We start from the raw sequence: 22,634 nt of genomic DNA on the forward strand, positions 1-22,634 counted from the left end.
CGGGGCAAAAAAAAAACCCAGCTGGGGGAGGAAAAAAAAAATCCCCCAGCTGGGGTTTTTTTTATTCTAATTTCAAAAAGCAAACTAGCTTCCTCTACCTGGAAAGAAATACACCCCCCACCCCCCAAAATTAGGCACCACCACCACCACCACCTCACACCCCACCCCTCACCCAAACACATGTCCATTCCACCACAACCAGACATCACCTGCTCCTTCCAGCACTCCTCGGGAACGCCGTTCCCGGGAGACACCATCAAAATTTCATCTCTCACCCTGCCTGGCAAAAACCCCGCCCCGAACCGCACCGCCGTCCAAACTTTGGCGACGAACGTCGCCTTGCAGAGCGGCCGAGACCAGGGGAAAAAAAAACCCAGCCGGGGGAGGAAAAAAAAAATCCCCCAGCTGGGGTTTTTTTTATTCTAATTTCAAAAAGCAAACTAGCTTCCTCTACCTGGAAAAAAAAGTTACACAACACACACACACAGCCCAACACACACAAAAATAGGCAGCGCCACAACCTCACGCTCCACCCCTCACCCAAACGCACAGCCGTTCTGCCACCTGCCCGCCACAACAAGCCACGGCCCCGATTCTTGGCCCATCTGTGGAACGGCCTCACCCTGTCCCTTAAGACAGCATCGCCGCTCCGCCTGACTCTGTAGAGTTAGCGCTCATAGGCAGGGACCAGGGAAGATGCCTTGCTAACTGCACCGCTCCTTCGCTGTTACTTGGATACTCCACAAAAACCTCACTCGAGGGTGTCGTACGGGAATCCAAATCGTGCCGTGGCACCTGAAAACCACAACGGAAGAGCTCTAGGGCCGGCTGGCCGACAACTACCCTCTGCCTCGCAAAACGGCCCGTACGACCTCCGCCCCAACCGACTGTACTGACAGATTACCATCCTGGGCTGGGGCCGCTCTCTATGCCAGCTCTGCAATGCCCAACCACCCAAATGCAACAAGAGCCATACTGAACACCAGGCAACGCCAAGCACTGCAATGCAATATACAACCAAATATAAAGCATGCATTAACACAATGCTATGTAACACTGGACAGTCTCAAATGGCAGGCAATACAAATACAGGGCCAGGCAGTACAAAGGCAGAGCCGCGCAACGCAACACAGAGGACCGGGTCACAGAACACAAGACAGTCTCTATTGGCAGGCAGTACAAAGGCAGAGCCGCGCAACGCAACACAGAGGACCGGGTCACAGAACACAAGAGAGTCTCCATTGGCAGGCAGCAGCAAGGCAGAGCGGCGCAAGGCAAGGCAGGGCGCACGCCCACGTAACGCGAGGCAGAGCAGCGCAAGGCGAGGCAGGGCGCAGGCCCACGTAATGCGAGGCAGAGCGGCGCAAGGCGAGGCAGGGCGCGGGCCCACGTAACGCGAGGCAGTCCCCGTTGGCAGGCAATACGAATACAGAATAGCACAATGTGATATCCAGCCAAAGACAGGGCTGCGCAAGGCAATACAACACAAAGCGCTACAAAACAAGATGTCTCAGATGGTGGTCAAAACCAACACAAATTGCGGCAAGGCAACACAACACCAGAACAACGGGTGTGTGTGAGAAGCTAGGCTGTAAGACACAAGCCTCTAAGCATATGTCGCGTGAAAGGGTACGAGTCTGATGGGTGGCTGAGGGAGGCCCTCCCGTTGAGTCACGGGGTTCAGAAAGGACCCCCTTGCTTTCTAAACTCCTTCGCAGAGAGGAGCCTAGGTGCGGCTAGGTCCAGTCTTAGTCCCAGACTTGGTCAACGGTTTACATCTAAAGGATTATGTGTGTAGCCACATATCAGAGTCAACGTTTGCCTGTCAAAGCCCCACTAAGGACTTTCACTGAAACAGTTTCGCAAAAGTTGAAAAGAAAAATAGGTAGTTTATTGAGGCAACAGATATAAAAAGTTTGGAACTGCCGTTTATAAATGCACTTACTGCAACAATTTTGAGCTCAAGTTAATAGTTCATCGCTTTTGTTAATGATAGTTTTCCCGGGGTAACATCCGACATAATCGGAGGTGCAAGTCTTACCAAAGAGGCGTCCCTGCTTGGGGAGGAGAGAGAGGTCCAGGCCCGTCGAGCCGTCCGGATAGTTGGAGTTCTCGTCCTCAAAAAAGAGGATTCTAAATGCCAGATTTATACTTTTGGCGAGGTGGGACTAAGTCAGGTATTGTGTGCCGATTGGCCCTTAACAAGGCTTGTTGTGCAGTTGGTCGGGGCTGGGGGGGGGAAGTGGCGGAGAACAAACGTTACCGGTACAGAGGAGCGGTGGTCTGTTTAGTTTTACCAAAGTAAGGTCGAGCTGCGAAGGAGGCTCCCCCTCACCCCAGGCGTCACTTAGTTGATTAAGGAGTAGACCCAGACACCACATCTTGTTAAGATGAACAAATTGCTCATCTCATGCCCCTGTTCGGGTCCGGTGCTTATCAGTGCAAGATAAGCAATTTGCTCAATCCCTGCTCTCGCCCAAGCTGGATTCCCCCGGGGCCCCTTCTGCTGGGTCAAAATGGCCCTGTTTTCGGCACCAACAAGCCTGGACTAGTCCAGCATCCCACAGCATATAGAGATGAAAGATGGTATCAAACTTCAATTGAGGCGGAAGTTTCTAGAGCACGACTGTGAGTCCGGCACAGACCACCTCCACAAAGGCCACCTCGCAGAAACATCTGCGATGCGAGGCGCGCTTTAAGCTCCGATCGCGAGACGAGAAACGCTCGATGGGCCATATTCCGAAGCGACGAGGTGTCACGGACCCCGCAGATGCTCGCCGAGCGCCTGCGGCGGAACCTAGAGACCTGCCATAGGGCGCCGTACGCATGAGAAGCACAGATCACGCAAATGACGCTGCAACGCTGAGAGAGGCCAGAATGTTTACGTCCAGCACGATGGACCCGGGACCCCTATCTGTCCCTAGACTCGAGGCAGACTAAATAGCCCTCTGCTACCCTGACGTTAAACCACCTGCTGGCCCTGCCCCCAACCACCGGGTTTGCCCCTTAAATTACCTTTCAGAGGGCAGAATCCAGATTCCCTTCTCATGGGGAAAAGGTCATCTAACCGGGACGCTCCCCCATCCGCCGGGTTCCGCTTCATCCCTCACCAGACAGAGCGTCGCCGGTCACCGACGTGCCGCCCGGCGTCGACCTCCGCTGCGACGAAGCCCTCCTTGGAAACGCCTTCCTCTCGCCCGTCCCTTTTCCTCGGCCGCTCGGAGTCGGATTCTTCGGCCTGCCGTGCCGAGGCCTGACCGCCACCTGTAAAACTCAAAGGACAGGATGTGATTTTAGCTATGTCTACAATACGACACCTCAGAAAACTGCTACGTCAGCGCACCTGTCATCGCTCGCCTCGCTTAAGTTCGCTCCGGTGCGGATATCCCGTTCGCGCATCGATTCGCGCCTACAAAATACAACCGGAAAAGCGTGAACTAGGCGGAGTCGCCGACACGCCGATCCGCTGAGGTCGGACGCCGGCCCGCCTTTGTCCGGCGCTCCTCTCGCCTCTTCCGGGGGCCTGTGACGCACGGCTTGTCGCTCAGCCTCTGACAAACCCAAACAAACTGTGCAAAGTAAGGCGGTGGCCGCTGACCAGTAGCTTGACGAGACCGAAAGGTCTGTCATCTTTTCTGCATAAGCCTTCTAACTAGAGCTAAAACAAACAGAAAAGAGATACACCAAACCCCAAATATACCAACTAAGGCACATTCGAGATTGAACTCGCTCAACTACCGCACAAACTGCTGCTCCCAGAAGGCCAGAGTACAGCTTCTGACCCCCGCCAATGCAATGAAACTAACTGTGACAGCTGTCTACAGATACTTGCCCAGAGATGGACTGTAGTGTCTTCACCAAAAGAATCCGGTCACGCCAATGTTTTACCGCCACGCCACAAAGCTACGCTACCCCTGTCTTTAACATTGCTACACCCCTGGGGGGAGCGGCTCCAACCCCGACACGGTGCACAGACTCCGCAAACGCAACCGTGAGACATGAGAAGGCCACGAGCAAGAACGGCTACTGTGGCAAATGTAAGACTGGCGAGGAAGCCCTACGGCACCGTGACGTTGCGGATGCTTTATAGCGGCCCCGGGAAAGAGGCGACGGCTGTGGCCGGCGAAAGAAAGAGGCTGTCAAAACTGACATGACAGATGCATCAGAGGCCGGGTTTTAAGATCTAAGGCCTTTAAAAACGTGGGGAATGAAACCTGAGAAAAGAACTCGGGGCAAACGTAACGCTCGGAGGAGCTGCTGGCAGTGCCCGGCTTGGCGCCGCAATAGACGTCCGCTCAGAAACATCTATGACACAATGCACGCCAAACAGAGCTATGCTTTAAGCTACAACTACAGGAGAGAAACTGGCTTGATGAGCTCAATACCAATGAGTACAGATATTCAAGACTCATGAGAGCTAATAAGGTACCTGGTGATCACAAAAAGCAGCGGAGGCATCGAGACCCGAGGGAGGTGCGGCGTAGAGCATAAGACAGACAACGCAACCTACACGACACAACCGCACGCGGGCTGAAAGCGCCCTGCCCGGCGCAGTCTAGCACGGTGCCGACGAGTAACCCACTCCCTTTGCCTATCCGAAGGCGACCGCTCCCGGACAGCCCTCTCCCGTATGCTAACTTTAAAAGCCATCCCCTGCAACTCCCAAACTTGTCTGGACCTACCTTCTTACAGCGCTCTGCTCTCCTCCTCTGCCGCTCTTCGGTGGGCATCTAGCCAGTCCGCATCTGGAAAAATCACACCGAGTTATCAAACAAGTCACCCAGATGCCGAGTGAGAGCCAAACAATTCCGTATGGGCCGTATCGGCACGCTAACCGTACGCTCTTATTGCTATTCCGCCTATCCCCGACTCCACAGCCCTGGGCAGAACAGCTCCACACACACACCACACACAGAGACGGACGCTATACAGAACGCTACAAACAACGCGACTCACTCACAAATGAGAGAACACTCTCAGCGAGAGGAATGACTCCCAGACCAGAGAGGCTGCCGAACAAGGTGACCTATAGGGCACGACGCCCGGGTGAGGAAGCTCTATGGCAACCCCAGAAGAGAATTGACCGTAAATGGCCCGTTATAAGAAGTTACTGTCAAAACCGAGATGATGGGTGCAGCAAGAAGCCCGTCTTCAAGACCTAAGAAGGTAAGGATGCAGGGAGGAAGGCCCAGTCCCTGAAAATGGATAGCTGGAGAGCAGAGCTCCGGACGCAGCCTGGTATAGCGCTGCAAATAGAGGACCCGCCAGAAACTTCCGACACGCAAGAACGATCCACGCCGTAAGCTTGCTATGCGAGAAAAGAAGCACCCGATTGGCGGTATGCTGACAAGTGCCGGTGTTCAAGAGCCTAGGGACGGCGCCCGAGAAGCGTTCCGTGCCCCTTGAGCGCAAAGAGGGCGTTGAGACCCGAGGAAGAGCTAAGACACACAGGACAAGACACGCAGACATAACACAGGCTGGAACTGCCCTGCCTGGTCTAGCATCGTGCTGACATGTAACCCGCTCCCTTTGCCCAGCCAAGGGGGACTGCTCCCAGACAGCCCTCTCCCCGGTGCTAGCCATAAAACCCCTCTGCCATGACCCCCAAACTCGCTCCCTCCCCGGCCACGGTCCCTCAACTTAGCTTTCCAAGGGCCGGGGATCCGAATCCATCGGCAACAGAAACTTCAACACCACACATTTGCTAACTGGGAATGTTCCTGCAGTCGCCCGGTGCCTCTTCATCAGCTACAATAGAAAACAGAACACAAAACAGCACTGTCAGTCAGCGTTGCATCAGCCGGCCAACACCAACCTCTCCCACGACACCCCCTTCCTCTGAAGCACCATGTCTTTCTGCTCACCTGCTCGGTCCAGAGACGGACCCTGCAGCTGTCCTCACTTGCAGCACCTAAGACGCCAAGAGACACAAAATTACTCCTACATTTGTCAGAAGTCACCGCTCCCACAATCGCCCTCGCCATTCCTCCAGCTCACCTCAAATGGCCGACCCACCTCCTTACGGTGCTCTGCTCCCCTCCTGTGCTGCTCTTTGGTGCGCTTCCTCTCTCTCTGCATCTGATAAAAAAACCCCAAAATAATTAAACAAGTCAGCCAGATGCCGAGTGAGAGCCAAACAATTCCAGACTGGCCATACTGACCCGCTAACCGTACACTTCTATTGCTATTCCGCCTAACCCTGGACTCAACAACCCTGGGCAGAGCAGCTCCACGCCCAAGACACACACACACACACACAGGGATCAACGCTACACAGAGTGCTACAAACAACACAAATCACAAATGAGAGAAAACTCTCAGCGAGAGGAATGACTCCCGGACCGGAGAGGCTGCCCAACAAGATGACCTACAGGGCGTGACGCCCGGGCGCAGAAGCTCTATGGCAACCCCAGAAAAGAATGGACTGTGATAGCCAGTTGTAAGAAGTTACCGTCAAAACCAGGGCGAGGGATGCGGCAAGAAGCCTCTCTTCAAGACCTAAGAATGTAACGACGCAGAGAAGAAGCCTCGGTCCCTGAGAAGGGACGGCTGGAGAGCAGAGCTCCCGATGCGGCCTAGGACTAGGCTGCAAAAAGAGGACCCGCCGGAAGCTTCCGAGATGCAAGAACGATCCACGCCGTGAGCTTGCAAGGCAAGCAAAGAAGCGCCCGACTGGTGCTACGCCAATGAGTGCAGGCATCCGAGAGCCTAGGGATGGCAACCGAGAAGCACGCCATGCCCCTTGAGCGCAAAGAGGGCGTTGAGACCCGAGGAAGGGCTGAGACACACACGACAAGACACACAACACCGCAAACACAGGCTGGAACTGCCCTGCCTGGTCTAGCATCATGCTGATGAGCAACCCGCTCCCTTTGCCTGCCTAAATGGGACTCCTCCCAGACAGCCCTCTCCCCTATGCTAACCATAAAACCCCTCCCCTGCAACCCCCAAACTTGCCCCCTCCTCAGCCCGCTCCCTCCCCGGCCACAGTCCCTCAACTTAGCTCGCAGACGGCCGGGGATCTCAAACCATCCGCAACAAACAATATGCGCATAGCACATCAGCTAACTGGGATCTTCCTGCAGTTGCCCGGTGCCGCCTCTTCATCTACAGGAAAAACAAACAAAAAAACCACACCAAAGCAGTACCGTCAGTCAGCATCGCACCAGTCAACACCAACCTTGCCCACAACACCCCCCTCCTCAGAAGCACCGTGTCTTTCCGCTCACCTGCTCGGTCCAGAGACTGACCCTGCAGCTGTCATCCCTCGTGGCACCTAAGACGCCAAGAGACACAAAATTACTCCTACGTTTGTCAGAAGTCACCGCTCCCACAACCGCCCTCGCCGTTCCTCCAGCTCACCTCAAATGGCCATCCGGTTCCAAGGGTGGCCGCACAGCGCCTGCAAGACCAGAGGGAAAAGCTCAAACTAGGTGCCGTATAGCACTTTGCTATTAGACACTGACAAGCACCTCACCTTCTCAGAACGCTCGTCGGCACGTGGCTTCGCCCCTCCGAGGCTCCCTGCGGCACCTGCCAAAAATCAAGCGAGAGGCACGTGCTGAGACACTGCCCAAAACTGCAGCTTGCCCGCACCGATTCCTACCTCCCCCTTCTCGACCTCAGCCGCTTGCTCAACTGGCCTCCATCGTTTTGGGCTGCTGTCCTTGCGCCCCACCTAGAAAACACAAACAAAGGGTGCCTGTACCTTAACCAGCAATGCAACACCGGAAAAATAACTGCTGTACTTCAGCCCGCTAGTCGCCGCTCACCTGGCCCAAGTCACCTCCTGTGTCCTAAGGGGTCAATATCCAGCTTTGCACCTTCAAAATAAAAAGCCACACACAAATCTTAATGGAGTCATATCGCCACCAGCCACACCTTCCCTCCGACTCCACTGGCCGACCCACCTCCTTACGGTGCTCTGCTCCCCTCCTGTGCTGCTCTTTGGTGCGCTTCCTCTCTCTCTGCATCTGATAAAAAACCCAAAATAATTAAACAAGTCAGCCAGATGCCGAGTGAGAGCCAAACAATTCCAGACTGGCCACACTGACACACTAACCGTACACTTCTATTGCTATTCCGCCTAACCCTGGACTCAACAACCCTGGGCAGAGCAGCTCCACGCCCAAGACACACACACACAGGGATCAACGCTACACAGAGTGCTACAAACAACACAAATCACAAATGAGAGAAAACTCTCAGCGAGAGGAATGACTCCCGGACCGGAGAGGCTGCCCAACAAGATGACCTACAGGGCGTGACGCCCGGGCGCAGAAGCTCTATGGCAACCCCAGAAAAGAATGGACTGTGATAGCCAGTTGTAAGAAGTTACCGTCAAAACCAGGGCGAGGGATGCGGCAAGAAGCCTCTCTTCAAGACCTAAGAATGTAACGACGCAGAGAAGAAGCCTCGGTCCCTGAGAAGGGACGGCTGGAGAGCAGAGCTCCCGATGCGGCCTAGGACTAGGCTGCAAAAAGAGGACCCGCCGGAAGCTTCCGAGATGCAAGAACGATCCACGCCGTGAGCTTGCAAGGCAAGCAAAGAAGCGCCCGACTGGTGCTACGCCAATGAGTGCAGGCATCCGAGAGCCTAGGGATGGCAACCGAGAAGCACGCCATGCCCCTTGAGCGCAAAGAGGGCGTTGAGACCCGAGGAAGGGCTGAGACACACACGACAAGACACACAACACCGCAAACACAGGCTGGAACTGCCCTGCCTGGTCTAGCATCATGCTGATGAGCAACCCGCTCCCTTTGCCTGCCTAAATGGGACTCCTCCCAGACAGCCCTCTCCCCTATGCTAACCATAAAACCCCTCCCCTGCAACCCCCAAACTTGCCCCCTCCTCAGCCCGCTCCCTCCCCGGCCACAGTCCCTCAACTTAGCTCGCAGACGGCCGGGGATCTCAAACCATCCGCAACAAACAATATGCGCATAGCACATCAGCTAACTGGGATCTTCCTGCAGTTGCCCGGTGCCGCCTCTTCATCTACAGGAAAAACAAACAAAAAAACCACACCAAAGCAGTACCGTCAGTCAGCATCGCACCAGTCAACACCAACCTTGCCCACAACACCCCCCTCCTCAGAAGCACCGTGTCTTTCCGCTCACCTGCTCGGTCCAGAGACTGACCCTGCAGCTGTCATCCCTCGTGGCACCTAAGACGCCAAGAGACACAAAATTACTCCTACGTTTGTCAGAAGTCACCGCTCCCACAACCGCCCTCGCCGTTCCTCCAGCTCACCTCAAATGGCCATCCGGTTCCAAGGGTGGCCGCACAGCGCCTGCAAGACCAGAGGGAAAAGCTCAAACTAGGTGCCGTATAGCACTTTGCTATTAGACACTGACAAGCACCTCACCTTCTCAGAACGCTCGTCGGCACGTGGCTTCGCCCCTCCGAGGCTCCCTGCGGCACCTGCCAAAAATCAAGCGAGAGGCACGTGCTGAGACACTGCCCAAAACTGCAGCTTGCCCGCACCGATTCCTACCTCCCCCTTCTCGACCTCAGCCGCTTGCTCAACTGGCCTCCATCGTTTTGGGCTGCTGTCCTTGCGCCCCACCTAGAAAACACAAACAAAGGGTGCCTGTACCTTAACCAGCAATGCAACACCGGAAAAATAACTGCTGTACTTCAGCCCGCTAGTCGCCGCTCACCTGGCCCAAGTCACCTCCTGTGTCCTAAGGGGTCAATATCCAGCTTTGCACCTTCAAAATAAAAAGCCACACACAAATCTTAATGGAGTCATATCGCCACCAGCCACACCTTCCCTCCGACTCCACTGGCCGACCCACCTCCTTACGGTGCTCTGCTCCCCTCCTGTGCTGCTCTTTGGTGCGCTTCCTCTCTCTCTGCATCTGATAAAAAACCCAAAATAATTAAACAAGTCAGCCAGATGCCGAGTGAGAGCCAAACAATTCCAGACTGGCCATACTGACACACTAACCGTACACTTCTATTGCTATTCCGCCTAACCCTGGACTCAACAACCCTGGGCAGAGCAGCTCCACGCCCAAGACACACACACACAGGGATCAACGCTACACAGAGTGCTACAAACAACACAAATCACAAATGAGAGAAAACTCTCAGCGAGAGGAATGACTCCCGGACCGGAGAGGCTGCCCAACAAGATGACCTACAGGGCGTGACGCCCGGGCGCAGAAGCTCTATGGCAACCCCAGAAAAGAATGGACTGTGATAGCCAGTTGTAAGAAGTTACCGTCAAAACCAGGGCGAGGGATGCGGCAAGAAGCCTCTCTTCAAGACCTAAGAATGTAACGACGCAGAGAAGAAGCCTCGGTCCCTGAGAAGGGACGGCTGGAGAGCAGAGCTCCCGATGCGGCCTAGGACTAGGCTGCAAAAAGAGGACCCGCCGGAAGCTTCCGAGATGCAAGAACGATCCACGCCGTGAGCTTGCAAGGCAAGCAAAGAAGCGCCCGACTGGTGCTACGCCAATGAGTGCAGGCATCCGAGAGCCTAGGGATGGCAACCGAGAAGCACGCCATGCCCCTTGAGCGCAAAGAGGGCGTTGAGACCCGAGGAAGGGCTGAGACACACACGACAAGACACACAACACCGCAAACACAGGCTGGAACTGCCCTGCCTGGTCTAGCATCATGCTGATGAGCAACCCGCTCCCTTTGCCTGCCTAAATGGGACTCCTCCCAGACAGCCCTCTCCCCTATGCTAACCATAAAACCCCTCCCCTGCAACCCCCAAACTTGCCCCCTCCTCAGCCCGCTCCCTCCCCGGCCACAGTCCCTCAACTTAGCTCGCAGACGGCCGGGGATCTCAAACCATCCGCAACAAACAATATGCGCATAGCACATCAGCTAACTGGGATCTTCCTGCAGTTGCCCGGTGCCGCCTCTTCATCTACAGGAAAAACAAACAAAAAAACCACACCAAAGCAGTACCGTCAGTCAGCATCGCACCAGTCAACACCAACCTTGCCCACAACACCCCCCTCCTCAGAAGCACCGTGTCTTTCCGCTCACCTGCTCGGTCCAGAGACTGACCCTGCAGCTGTCATCCCTCGTGGCACCTAAGACGCCAAGAGACACAAAATTACTCCTACGTTTGTCAGAAGTCACCGCTCCCACAACCGCCCTCGCCGTTCCTCCAGCTCACCTCAAATGGCCATCCGGTTCCAAGGGTGGCCGCACAGCGCCTGCAAGACCAGAGGGAAAAGCTCAAACTAGGTGCCGTATAGCACTTTGCTATTAGACACTGACAAGCACCTCACCTTCTCAGAACGCTCGTCGGCACGTGGCTTCGCCCCTCCGAGGCTCCCTGCGGCACCTGCCAAAAATCAAGCGAGAGGCACGTGCTGAGACACTGCCCAAAACTGCAGCTTGCCCGCACCGATTCCTACCTCCCCCTTCTCGACCTCAGCCGCTTGCTCAACTGGCCTCCATCGTTTTGGGCTGCTGTCCTTGCGCCCCACCTAGAAAACACAAACAAAGGGTGCCTGTACCTTAACCAGCAATGCAACACCGGAAAAATAACTGCTGTACTTCAGCCCGCTAGTCGCCGCTCACCTGGCCCAAGTCACCTCCTGTGTCCTAAGGGGTCAATATCCAGCTTTGCACCTTCAAAATAAAAAGCCACACACAAATCTTAATGGAGTCATATCGCCACCAGCCACACCTTCCCTCCGACTCCACTGGCCGACCCACCTCCTTACGGTGCTCTGCTCCCCTCCTGTGCTGCTCTTTGGTGCGCTTCCTCTCTCTCTGCATCTGATAAAAAACCCAAAATAATTAAACAAGTCAGCCAGATGCCGAGTGAGAGCCAAACAATTCCAGACTGGCCATACTGACACACTAACCGTACACTTCTATTGCTATTCCGCCTAACCCTGGACTCAACAACCCTGGGCAGAGCAGCTCCACGCCCAAGACACACACACACAGGGATCAACGCTACACAGAGTGCTACAAACAACACAAATCACAAATGAGAGAAAACTCTCAGCGAGAGGAATGACTCCCGGACCGGAGAGGCTGCCCAACAAGATGACCTACAGGGCGTGACGCCCGGGCGCAGAAGCTCTATGGCAACCCCAGAAAAGAATGGACTGTGATAGCCAGTTGTAAGAAGTTACCGTCAAAACCAGGGCGAGGGATGCGGCAAGAAGCCTCTCTTCAAGACCTAAGAATGTAACGACGCAGAGAAGAAGCCTCGGTCCCTGAGAAGGGACGGCTGGAGAGCAGAGCTCCCGATGCGGCCTAGGACTAGGCTGCAAAAAGAGGACCCGCCGGAAGCTTCCGAGATGCAAGAACGATCCACGCCGTGAGCTTGCAAGGCAAGCAAAGAAGCGCCCGACTGGTGCTACGCCAATGAGTGCAGGCATCCGAGAGCCTAGGGATGGCAACCGAGAAGCACGCCATGCCCCTTGAGCGCAAAGAGGGCGTTGAGACCCGAGGAAGGGCTGAGACACACACGACAAGACACACAACACCGCAAACACAGGCTGGAACTGCCCTGCCTGGTCTAGCATCATGCTGATGAGCAACCCGCTCCCTTTGCCTGCCTAAATGGGACTCCTCCCAGACAGCCCTCTCCCCTATGCTAACCATAAAACCCCTCCCCTGCAACCCCCAAACTTGCCCCCTCCTCAGCCCGCTCCCTCCCCGGCCACAGTCCCTCAACTTAGCTCGCAGACGGCCGGGGATCTCAAACCATCCGCAACAAACAATACGCGCATAGCACATCAGCTAACTGGGATCTTCCTGCAGTTGCCCGGTGCCGCCTCTTCATCTACAGGAAAAACAAACAAAAAACCACACCAAAGCAGTACCGTCAGTCAGCATCGCACCAGTCAACACCAACCTTGCCCACAACACCCCCCTCCTCAGAAGCACCGTGTCTTTCCGCTCACCTGCTCGGTCCAGAGACTGACCCTGCAGCTGTCATCCCTCGTGGCACCTAAGACGCCAAGAGACACAAAATTACTCCTACGTTTGTCAGAAGTCACCGCTCCCACAACCGCCCTCGCCGTTCCTCCAGCTCACCTCAAATGGCCATCCGGTCACAAAGGTGGCCGCACAGCGCCTGCAAAACCAGAGGGAAATGCTCAAACAAGTTGCCATATACTGCTTTGCTATTAGACACTGATAAGCACCTCACCTTCTCTGACTGCTCGTCGGCACGTGGCTTCGCCCCTCCGAGGCTCCCTGCGGCACCTGCCAAAAATCAAGCGAGAGGCACATGCTGAGACACTGCCCAGCACAGCCTCCCACACTGATTCTCATCTCCCTCTCCTTTACCTCAGATGCTTGCTCACCTGGCCTGCATCATTTTCGGGTGCCATCCTTGCACCACACCTAGGAAAAATAAACAATGGATACCTATATCTTAACCAGCAATGCAACACCAGAAAAATAACAGCTGTACTTCAGCCCGCTAGTCGCCGCTCACCTGGCCCAAGTCACCTCCCGTGTCTGTATCCTAAGGGGTCAATATCCAGCTTTGCACCTTCAAAATACAAAAATCTGAATGTACTCATATCGCCACCAGCCACACCTTCCCTCCGACTCCACTGGCCGACCCACCTCCTTACGGTGCTCTGCTCCCCTCCTGTGCTGCTCTTTGGTGCGCTTCCTCTCTCTCTGCATCTGAAAAAAAAAAACCCCAAAATAATTAAACAAGTCAGCCAGATGCCGAGTGAGAGCCAAACAATTCCAGACTGGCCATACTGACCCGCTAACCGTACACTTCTATTGCTATTCCGCCTAACCCTGGACTCAACAACCCTGGGCAGAGCAGCTCCACGCCCAAGACACACACACACACACACACAGGGATCAACGCTACACAGAGTGCTACAAACAACACAAATCACAAATGAGAGAAAACTCTCAGCGAGAGGAATGACTCCCGGACCGGAGAGGCTGCCCAACAAGATGACCTACAGGGCGTGACGCCCGGGCGCAGAAGCTCTATGGCAACCCCAGAAAAGAATGGACTGTGATAGCCAGTTGTAAGAAGTTACCGTCAAAACCAGGGCGAGGGATGCGGCAAGAAGCCTCTTTTCAAGACCTAAGAATGTAACGATGCAGAGAAGAAGCCTCGGTCCCTGAGAAGGGACGGCTGGAGAGCAGAGCTCCCGATGCGGCCTAGGACTAGGCTGCAAAAAGAGGACCCGCCGGAAGCTTCCGAGATGCAAGAACGATCCACGCCGTAAGCTTGCAAGGCAAGCAAAGAAGCGCCCGACTGGCGCTACGCCAATGAGCGGAGGCATCCGAGAGCCTAGGGATGGCAACCGAGAAGCACGCCGTGCCCCTTGAGCGCAAAGAGGGCGTTGAGACCCGAGGAAGGGCTGAGACACACACGACAAGACACACAGACATAACACAGGCTGGAACTGCCCTGCCCGGTCTAGCATCATGCCAATGAGCAACCCGCTCCCTTTGCCTGCCCAAATGGAACTGCTCCCAGACAGCCCTCTCCTCTACGCTAACCCTAAATGCTTCCAAGAACAAGAGAACATAACTGCTGTGACCGGTACTAGAGAAAGCCTCATTGTTCGCTTACGGAAAAAGGTAAAACTAGAAAATAGAAAAAGCTTTGTGTCAGGACCACGATAAAAGACAGACCCCCAGCTGGAGACCGTTACGAGCGCAGGCGATACGCATCCTCTTCACCGTGAAATTCCAGGGAATACGGTCGCTCGAGCCTGCGCTGGAAATAAATGCCTAGTCTGTGTCTCTAAGTAACTGTGACATCCAGATGGACGGTGAAGGGATGGATGCAAAAATTAAGTCAGGGAATAAAGAAAGCAGAAGGTACAGGGAAGCAGAGACTTCATAGTTGAGGAAGGTATATTTTAACCTACCCCATGCTTCACAAGATGAGACTCTTCTGACATTCAGCTCCGCTTATGGCCATGCCGAGGGCTGGATAACTTACGCCGCACATCTAGGGATCATCGTGCCTCCGGTTGGCTGCGATGCGACTGAGCTAGAATAGACCTCGGCGCCACCCAAATCCAACTGTAAAACTTACCTGAGAATGGGTGATGAGCCCTCCTCTTTCACAACTGTCCCTCAGTCCCAAAACTTTAGAAACTCCTTCTCTTCTCCTGAACTCTGAGAAGGAACCCCGCTCCTTCCTGACAGCTCTCTCCTTGTATTTGCGCCCCCCAAACCCCTCGTGTCGGCCGCTCCTCAAAGCCTTACCCTACGTTCTGCAGACGACTCTTACCTTCTATCTTCCCGTGAGCTATGAGCCTGCAAAACAAAACAAAGTCCCGATGCTTATAATCTACAAGAAGCCTACAGCGAGCCTCAAAGGTTCTAGGAACAACATGGTACTCCGTGGGCGATCGGGAAAAGCGGCGAGCTGTCCTGTAGCCTGAAAGACGCTATACCTTACATCCCTGCTGCTTTCTTCAGAAATACTAAAACTCTGTGAACAAATACGTACAAGATGCTGACCCTAACCCTTCCTAGATAATCTCATCGTCGGTCCTATTAACAGAAATACTACTGGCATCTTACATAGTTTACAGGAAAACTGGAGAAAAAACCCCAAGGTTCCATCTTCTGTAAAATCAGGAAATCCACTAAAATGCAATGGACCTAGGAAAAAAAAAAGAAATACATGTTATTAAATGATCTCACAAACCTCGGAATACTCAATGTAAAAATACTGACCTAAAAAATAATAAATGAAAAACCCCACCAAATCTGCATAAAGCATACTTTCTATTAAATACACTGCTTAACCTTGACCAGTCCCGAGACTCTTATCTCAGATGCATCTACCCAAAAAGCCAAACTAATGCTAAAGCTGCCATTGACTGAAGGACCAGCATAGCTCTGATACCACAGAAGCCTGGAAGCAGATTGAGCTCCCTGGCAGAGGCCTGCGGTTCATATACCCCGGGCCCCGCCCACTATCCTTCCCACCAGCCCCTGGGAAAGGGGAGGGGCTGACCACCACAAGGCTTAAAAGCGGCCAGAGAGGCAGCAGTGGATTTTCTTACCTGTCTTGAGTTTATGGTGTGCTAAGTGCTGAATAGAGAAAGCGGCTCTTGCTGGAAACAATGATACCCGCTCTTTTACTGCGACTCCATCTATCATATCGATGATGTGACCAGGTATGTAATTAGTTTTGATTTTTCTGGGCTGTATACAGCAAAAGATAAATGGTACGCTAAATGTTGTTGCACAGTAGTTAATTAAATGCAATGACAATCTTGTTGTTGAAAATTATGTCTGTTAGTTTACTATAAAAACCCCAAAATGCTCCAGGCTTACACGTTGTTTTGAGCGAGACTGCATGTACCGCCTAACTTCTACCAGAACTATGTTCTGGATAAGACCCAATGCAAAGCCTGAATAGACCCTGTGAGAAGCCCTTCGCAAAAATATCTCTGGCTGAAGAGTAAATTACTTACTGTAAATTGTCAGCTAACCTCGACAGTCTCTCCGACTGACTCCCTTAACGGAACTAGATGAGTCCCAAAGGAGAGAAGGTGCCAGAAAACCATAGAAAATTAAAAATATGCATCAGAAATGCTGCAAAACACCCTTACGAACAGGCAAGTAGCTAGAACAAAATATCAGCAATATTAACAAAATATCAGCGATAATTAAAGCGCCGCCGTAGTATGGATGCTGTTTTTGGCGTGAATCCGAAATGTAGCCCCGTACTGGCTACCGTGAAGGAAACTAATCCTATCCCGTCCAAAACCGGCACACACAGAAACGCAGTTTTAAAAGTTGCGGTACAGGAAATGCAGGAGAAAAAATAAAAATGGGACGAAAAACTAGATATAGGAACTTAAACAGAAAATTTGGAGAGCGACAGAGTATGGGAAAGACAAGAAAACAATAAAAAAAAACAGACGTCAATGTAAAAGTTGTCACAGAAAGAAAACGTAATAAGGGATGGCATTAAGCCAGGCAAGAAAAAAATTTAAAATGAGGATATGGTAAAAAATAGATGCCGACAAGGAAATACTATTTAAGAGGCGACGGGGTATGTGACGGACGTCAATAAATTTAAAAATATGGATAGGGAGCTTGATAAAAGTAGATGTGGAATGAAAATGGAAAAAGCGACAGTGTTCAGAACACATGGGAAAAAAATTAAAAATAAAGACAGCGAATGGGTTAAAGTAAACAGAAAATTTTAAAAGCAAAGGCATTAAGGAAAGACACGACAAAATAAAAATAAGGGTAGGGTGATAGAGACACACAGAGGAAGCAAATGATAAAAGCAGGGGCATTAAGGAAAGAAAAGGAAAAGTTACAAAACAAGAATAGGGAGAAAAATACGGAGAGACGTAGGAAGAAAATTTCAAAAGCAACGGGGTACAGGATGGATGAGAAACAAATAAGGCAGAATTGGTTAAAGTGGACGTTGAAAAAATTTTAAAAGCAAGGAGGTATAGGGCAGATGAGAAAACAAAAAATAGGGACATCAAAGCAAATAAGCTTAGACATAGAAAGAAAATTTTAAATGCGACAGCTTTAAGGAAAGATGAGAATAAAATAAGAACGGGGGGAAAATAGCACGTGCGCAAAACTAAAAATCAACGATGTATGTGACAAAAAAAATGGACCGAGTATGGGAAACTAAATAAATGGAGACATTGAAAATTCTTACAGCGATCCTGTGCAGGGCACAGAAGGAGGCATTAAAAAATAGAGACCGGGAGTCGGATAGAGGGAGACGTAGAAATTTTTAAAAGCGATAGGCTACAAGAAACGTCAGAAAGAAGAAAAAAGTAGGAATGGGGATGAGAATAGAAGGAAACATTGAAAGAAAATTTAAAAAGCGGCAGGGTATACGGAAGAAAAGGATGAATTAAAATTTAGGGAAAGGGAGATGGATATATGGAGTTGTTGAAAGAGAAATTAAATAGCAATGGCCTATAAGGAACATAGAAAACAATTTTAAAAAATCAAGAAAGGGAGACAGAGAGATGTAGAAGGAATTTTAACAAGCAACTGAGTACAAGAAATAAAACGTAGGGACGGGAAGACGGGTAGAGGACAATGTGGAAAGAAAATTTAAAAACTGATGGGATACAAGAAACACAGAAATATTAAAAAAGGGACAGGGAGCTGAAGAGAAGGAAACATAAAAATTTAAAAAGTGACTGGGTACAGAGGGAGGAATAAAAAATAGGGAGAGGGAAACAGATTTGTTAAATCTACCAGAGGTGAGTTACCCTAGCTTTGCTTTACTGCAGTGCTGGTTGCAAGGGGGAAACGGCTCCGCCAAATGTACGTGCGGGTGATTACCGAGATGCAGGTTCTATAGAATCAAAATATACGTATCCATTTTTTTCCAAGAAAAGGCAGTCCTACGATAATAATTTCTTGGAATTCATTTCCATATTCTCCTCCCTGTCACGCACGCTCGGTGATTTGAGTCTCCGGTGGTCACGCACCCGTGTCCGCCGGATGGCCCTCTTCTTGCAGGCGTGTGCGGTATCCTTGCTGCGGATGCGCCTGTCTGTAACAACTTACTTTGTAAGATTAATGTTCCCGGGCCTATTGTCCGGTTGGGTGGGGACTGTACGAGGAACATAGCGGCACTGTACGCTGCTGGGGTCGGTTAGCTTCGTTATCTATTACCTTGATTAGAAACCCCTTTCCCGTGATTATAGGCTTTAAAACAGTTCTAGGCCTTAAGCAGCTTTCTAGTTAGCATAAGTTTTCTTCTAGCTAGGCTTCTATATTTTTTACAGTTCCCTCCGTTTGTTTTTATTGCATCCCTGCAATTATTTATATCCTCGAGCTCCTTGCCATTTTGCTACTGTACTAGAAAAACAGGTTATACAAGATTGAAAAATCGCTATTACGTGTACAATCCCTACGATCGCTAAGGCTGCTACAGCAAGGGCCTTTTTGAGCCGCACAGATAGATCAGGAACCCGGGAAGTCAACCCCGACACAGTATCGGTAAAACCCCGAGATGTATCGTCTTTTTGTACTTGTCGCATTTGAGAACTAATTGCACAGATTTTATGTACGTCAGTCAATAATTCCCCTGAATGATCTATACGCGTGCGACGACTCGCATTTAGCGTTGTGTGAACTCCACTTTGTGATGCTAACGTAATATCTAAGGCCACACAATTTTGAAGGGTAATTTTTGAGAGTTCTGCAATTTCAATTTGCCGGTTTTTCAATTTCTCCTGATATGTTTAAAATCGCTTTTTCCAGTTCGGTCACCCCTAAAGATGGTACGAACCGTCGGAGAAAAGAATGAAATCCCGAGGGCTTTTCTATTAATGGGGTATCGGTCCTTTTAACGCGAGTTAAAAAGGTGCGATGCCAGACGGGAACTTCTACAGTTTTCGGGAGAATTTGTAAATCCGCAATTACCAATCCTAGAGTGCGAATTCCTCCCCGACGCGGTGGAAGTACTTTATAAGCTTTGTCGCTACGCGACCGAAATACTCCCGATGCCTTTGGTCCCCTCCGGGCCCGGTTCGAGCGAGATTTAATAGGATTAGTTGTGTTACATTTAGTCCAATTTCCTGCAAAAGCATGGTTAAGACAAAACTGCCGAGTCCGACTCTCTGGGGGGTAATGTCTCTCTACGCAGAGGATGTTACGCTATTCGTCTAAAGGAGGAATTTTGATGGTGCGGCGCATGTTAGAGATCGGATCTACCAAGGACTGTGCTAAGAGGTGTTCTTCTTAATCCAGAGAGATGGTCTCCTGCCTGCAGGAGGTCCCCCTCCTCTGTTTCTTTAATGACGCTGCCAGCTGGATCCCCTTTATTTTATTCTTCAGCTGCGTTGCCTTTTTCTGGCCTCGGGCTTGGGCCGCAGCAGCTCCTCTCTGTGGCCAGTAAGTGTCCAGCTATCCTTTTTTGCCTGTGCCTCTAGGAGAAGGAAGCCAAATGCAACCCACACAAACCTGAGGCAGATGCAGCAAACAACATCCCCAGAGAGGAACCAACAACTGAGCCCTCACCGCTGCCTCTGGGAGAGGGAAACAACCAGCAACTCTCATCCACAGTGATGACTGTAGCTCTCCTGAAGCAGCAACCCCTTCTTCTGGAGGAGCTTTTGGAGACGTCACTGTTTTCTCCAAACTGATGCTAATGACACCAGCATTTATGGTGCAATAAACTATCTTTGAGGGCCAGCATGCTAACATGAAGACAGGGTCAGGCAGCAGTCTGTGGCTATGGGACAGGCTACAGGGGAGGTGCTGCAGCTGGGAGCAGCTGTGTGGGCTAACCAGAGCTGGAGCATTTTTGTTGAGGTGAGAGGCAGACAGTGCCTTTTCCAAGAGGGGAAACAACAGCTGCCGGCACGCACTGGCAAACACCATGTGTCAGCCGAGTGCCGTAAGACTACAGCTCCCAGCGTGCCACAGGAGGCAGCCTTCCACGCTTCCTGACCCTGCGGGGACACTGTCCCATTCCCTCGCACCAACTCACCGAAATCCCCACGGAGCCGTGATAGCAGCACCGAGCTCCGCAGCGCGGCTCCGGGCTGGACCGCCAGCCAGCACCCCCCCCAAGCTCCGACACAGCACAGACGCCCGCCAGCTCCAGGCAACCCTTGCTGCCTGGCTGCAACACAGTGCAGACCCCCCCCACCCACCACACGGCTCCAGGCAGCCCCCCTCCCACTCCATGCCTCTGACCCGGACCCTGCCACCCACGCCTGCCCCCCTCCCCCCTCAGAGGCACCCCCCGCTGCCCCGCTCACATTCTCCCTCTGTGCAGCCACAGCCCAGCAACACCTCCATTCCTCCCTTGGCTCACAGCAGCCCCTTATAGGGAGGGGCCGTGGCCATCAGCCTCACTGCCCACACCTGGGGCACCAGCAGCCTCACTGCCTGCACCTGGGGCTCCTCCAGCCCCAACCCACAGCTGGAGCCCCGCAGGAACAGGGGGCCATCGCCTGACCCCCCACACACCTCCTCCCCTGCCCTCCATCACGGCCCCTCGCCCCCCGCAAAGGAAGCGCCAATGCAGCCGGCACGGCAAAAGAGACCGCAAGTGTTTATTCAGTCACACACAGAGCCGGTCCCGGGAGAGACTCCGCACCGGGGCTCGGGGCCCGGCCCTGGGGCGCCTCGGCTGTCCTACCCAGAGCCACGCTCGCCAGTCTAGTGTGGAACAGACACACGGTCGGTCCATCAGGCTGCTGGAGAGCTGGGCTGCTATGTGCAGGCTGCTGCCAAAACCGAGGAGCCAGCTGCAGGACGCTAGAAGAGAGGAGAAAAGGGGCAGCCAGCTGGATGGGGGGGCGCCGGCAGCGAGCGAGAAAGCACGAGGCAAGGAAAGGGATGACGAGTGAAGGACGGGGACAGGGAGCCTGACAGAGAGGGAGGAAGAAGCGGCAGGAAGAGAGGCAGCGGGACGGTGACCGACAAACAAGGACGGGGAGCGGGACAGAGAGGCAGAAACGACCCTGGGCGGGCAGCGCCACGGCGAGGGAGGAAAAGAGAATAAGGGCAGGGAGCCGGACCGAGAGGTACGGCGAGGGACAGTGGCATGGGGAGCAGGACAGAGCAACAGAGAATAAAAAAAGGAAGCGGGAGCGTGAGAGAACCGGGCTGGGGAGCAGGGAGAAGGAGAGATCAACAGAGGGAAAGAGGACCGGGGAGCGGGACGCTGGGGCAGAGTGAGAAAAAGAGGGGCAGGGAGCAGGACAGAGGGGCAGAGGCAGAAGGAGGACAGAGGGACAGAGAGACAAAAGAGGGAGACGAGGACTGGGCAGAGGGGAGAGAAAGACAGGGCAAGGAGCAGAGACACAAAGGTGCCAGGAAAAGGACGGTCAGATGGAGTGAGAAACAGGGTCGGGGAGCAGGACAAAAGGACAAAGAAAAAGGGGAGGAAGAAGGAAGGAAGGATAAAGGTGGGACAGGGAACGGGACATATGCAGTGAAACAAACTAGAACAGATAAGAGAGGACAGGGATTGAGGAACACAGAGAGAGATGCAGACTGCGAAGGTAAGCAAAACCAGCGACAGGCAGGAGGACCTGGTTCTGACACCCCATCGCTCCCGATGTCGCTTCCACAGCCTCAAAAAATGCGACGTGCCGCAAGACAAGAGAATGGGAGAGTGAAAGCAAAGGCACGGGAAACTTCACGCTCTTAGTAATTTCACTGAGCATCACAGCTTACAGTTACTCAATGTCTTCCGGTGTCACGGGATGAGGTACAACTGATTTCGTCTCCATATCTCTGGACAGAGCTTTTCTCATATCTGGGGCGGGGGGGGAAGATACTCTAAGACGACAGTCCTTGCACAAAGCCACCTTCAGCAAATTCTCTATTACAATAAGGTCGTTTCTAACCCAGAAGATTTCACAGAATCATAGAGTATCTCAAGTTGGAAGGGACCCATACGGATCGCCGAGACCAAGCCCCCGCTCCACGCGGGACTACCTAAAACTAAACCGTGCGACTAAGAGCATCGTTCAGATGCTCCTTGAACTCCTGACAGGCTCGGTGGCTGCGACCGCTTCCCTGGGGAGCCTGTTCCGTGACTGACCGACCGCCCTCTCAGTGAAAAGCCTTTTCCCAACGTCCGGTCTGAACTTGCCCTGACGCAGCTTCGTCCCGTTTCCTTGGGTCCTAGTGCCGGTCACCGGAGAGAGCGGAGGTCAGCGCCTCCCCCTCCGCTGTCCCCCT

General features: G+C 52.7%; 2 long non-coding RNA genes across 5 annotated transcripts in view; both read right to left on the bottom strand.

Moving 5' to 3' along the window:
• Window positions 1–5,709, bottom strand: part of LOC129200868 (uncharacterized) — a 6,391-nt gene extending 682 nt beyond the window's left edge. The window contains exons 1-5 of one of the 2 annotated variants that reach the window (XR_008575142.1): window positions 4,683–5,709; window positions 3,344–3,409; window positions 3,016–3,264; window positions 2,042–2,229; window positions 623–795 (exon numbers count right to left, since the gene is read on the bottom strand). This is a non-coding gene — a long non-coding RNA (uncharacterized LOC129200868). Of the gene's footprint in view, window positions 1–465; window positions 796–2,041; window positions 2,230–3,015; window positions 3,265–3,343; window positions 3,410–4,682 lie in introns of those variants that run through there. The other variant, XR_008575141.1, reaches the window with a different exon arrangement.
• Window positions 5,710–11,737: 6,028 nt separating this feature from the next.
• On the bottom strand, window positions 11,738–14,972 carry LOC129200869 (uncharacterized). Of its 3 annotated transcripts, XR_008575145.1 has the most exons (9): window positions 14,846–14,912; window positions 14,607–14,691; window positions 13,563–13,625; window positions 13,429–13,485; window positions 13,295–13,334; window positions 13,138–13,193; window positions 13,023–13,062; window positions 12,911–12,936; window positions 11,738–11,747 (listed from the first exon to the last, which is right to left on the bottom strand). It is a non-coding gene; the product is annotated as an uncharacterized LOC129200869 (long non-coding RNA). The 3 variants fall into 3 exon arrangements; XR_008575143.1 differs by lacking the exon at window positions 11,738–11,747 and having other exon boundaries at window positions 12,886–12,936; window positions 14,846–14,966; XR_008575144.1 differs by lacking the exons at window positions 11,738–11,747; window positions 14,607–14,691 and having other exon boundaries at window positions 12,886–12,936; window positions 14,846–14,972.
• Between the last annotated feature and the right edge of the window lie 7,662 nt (window positions 14,973–22,634).

The sequence above is a fragment of the Grus americana genome, unplaced genomic scaffold (assembly GCF_028858705.1).
Source record: "Grus americana isolate bGruAme1 unplaced genomic scaffold, bGruAme1.mat scaffold_594, whole genome shotgun sequence".
NCBI lineage: Eukaryota > Metazoa > Chordata > Aves > Gruiformes > Gruidae > Grus > Grus americana.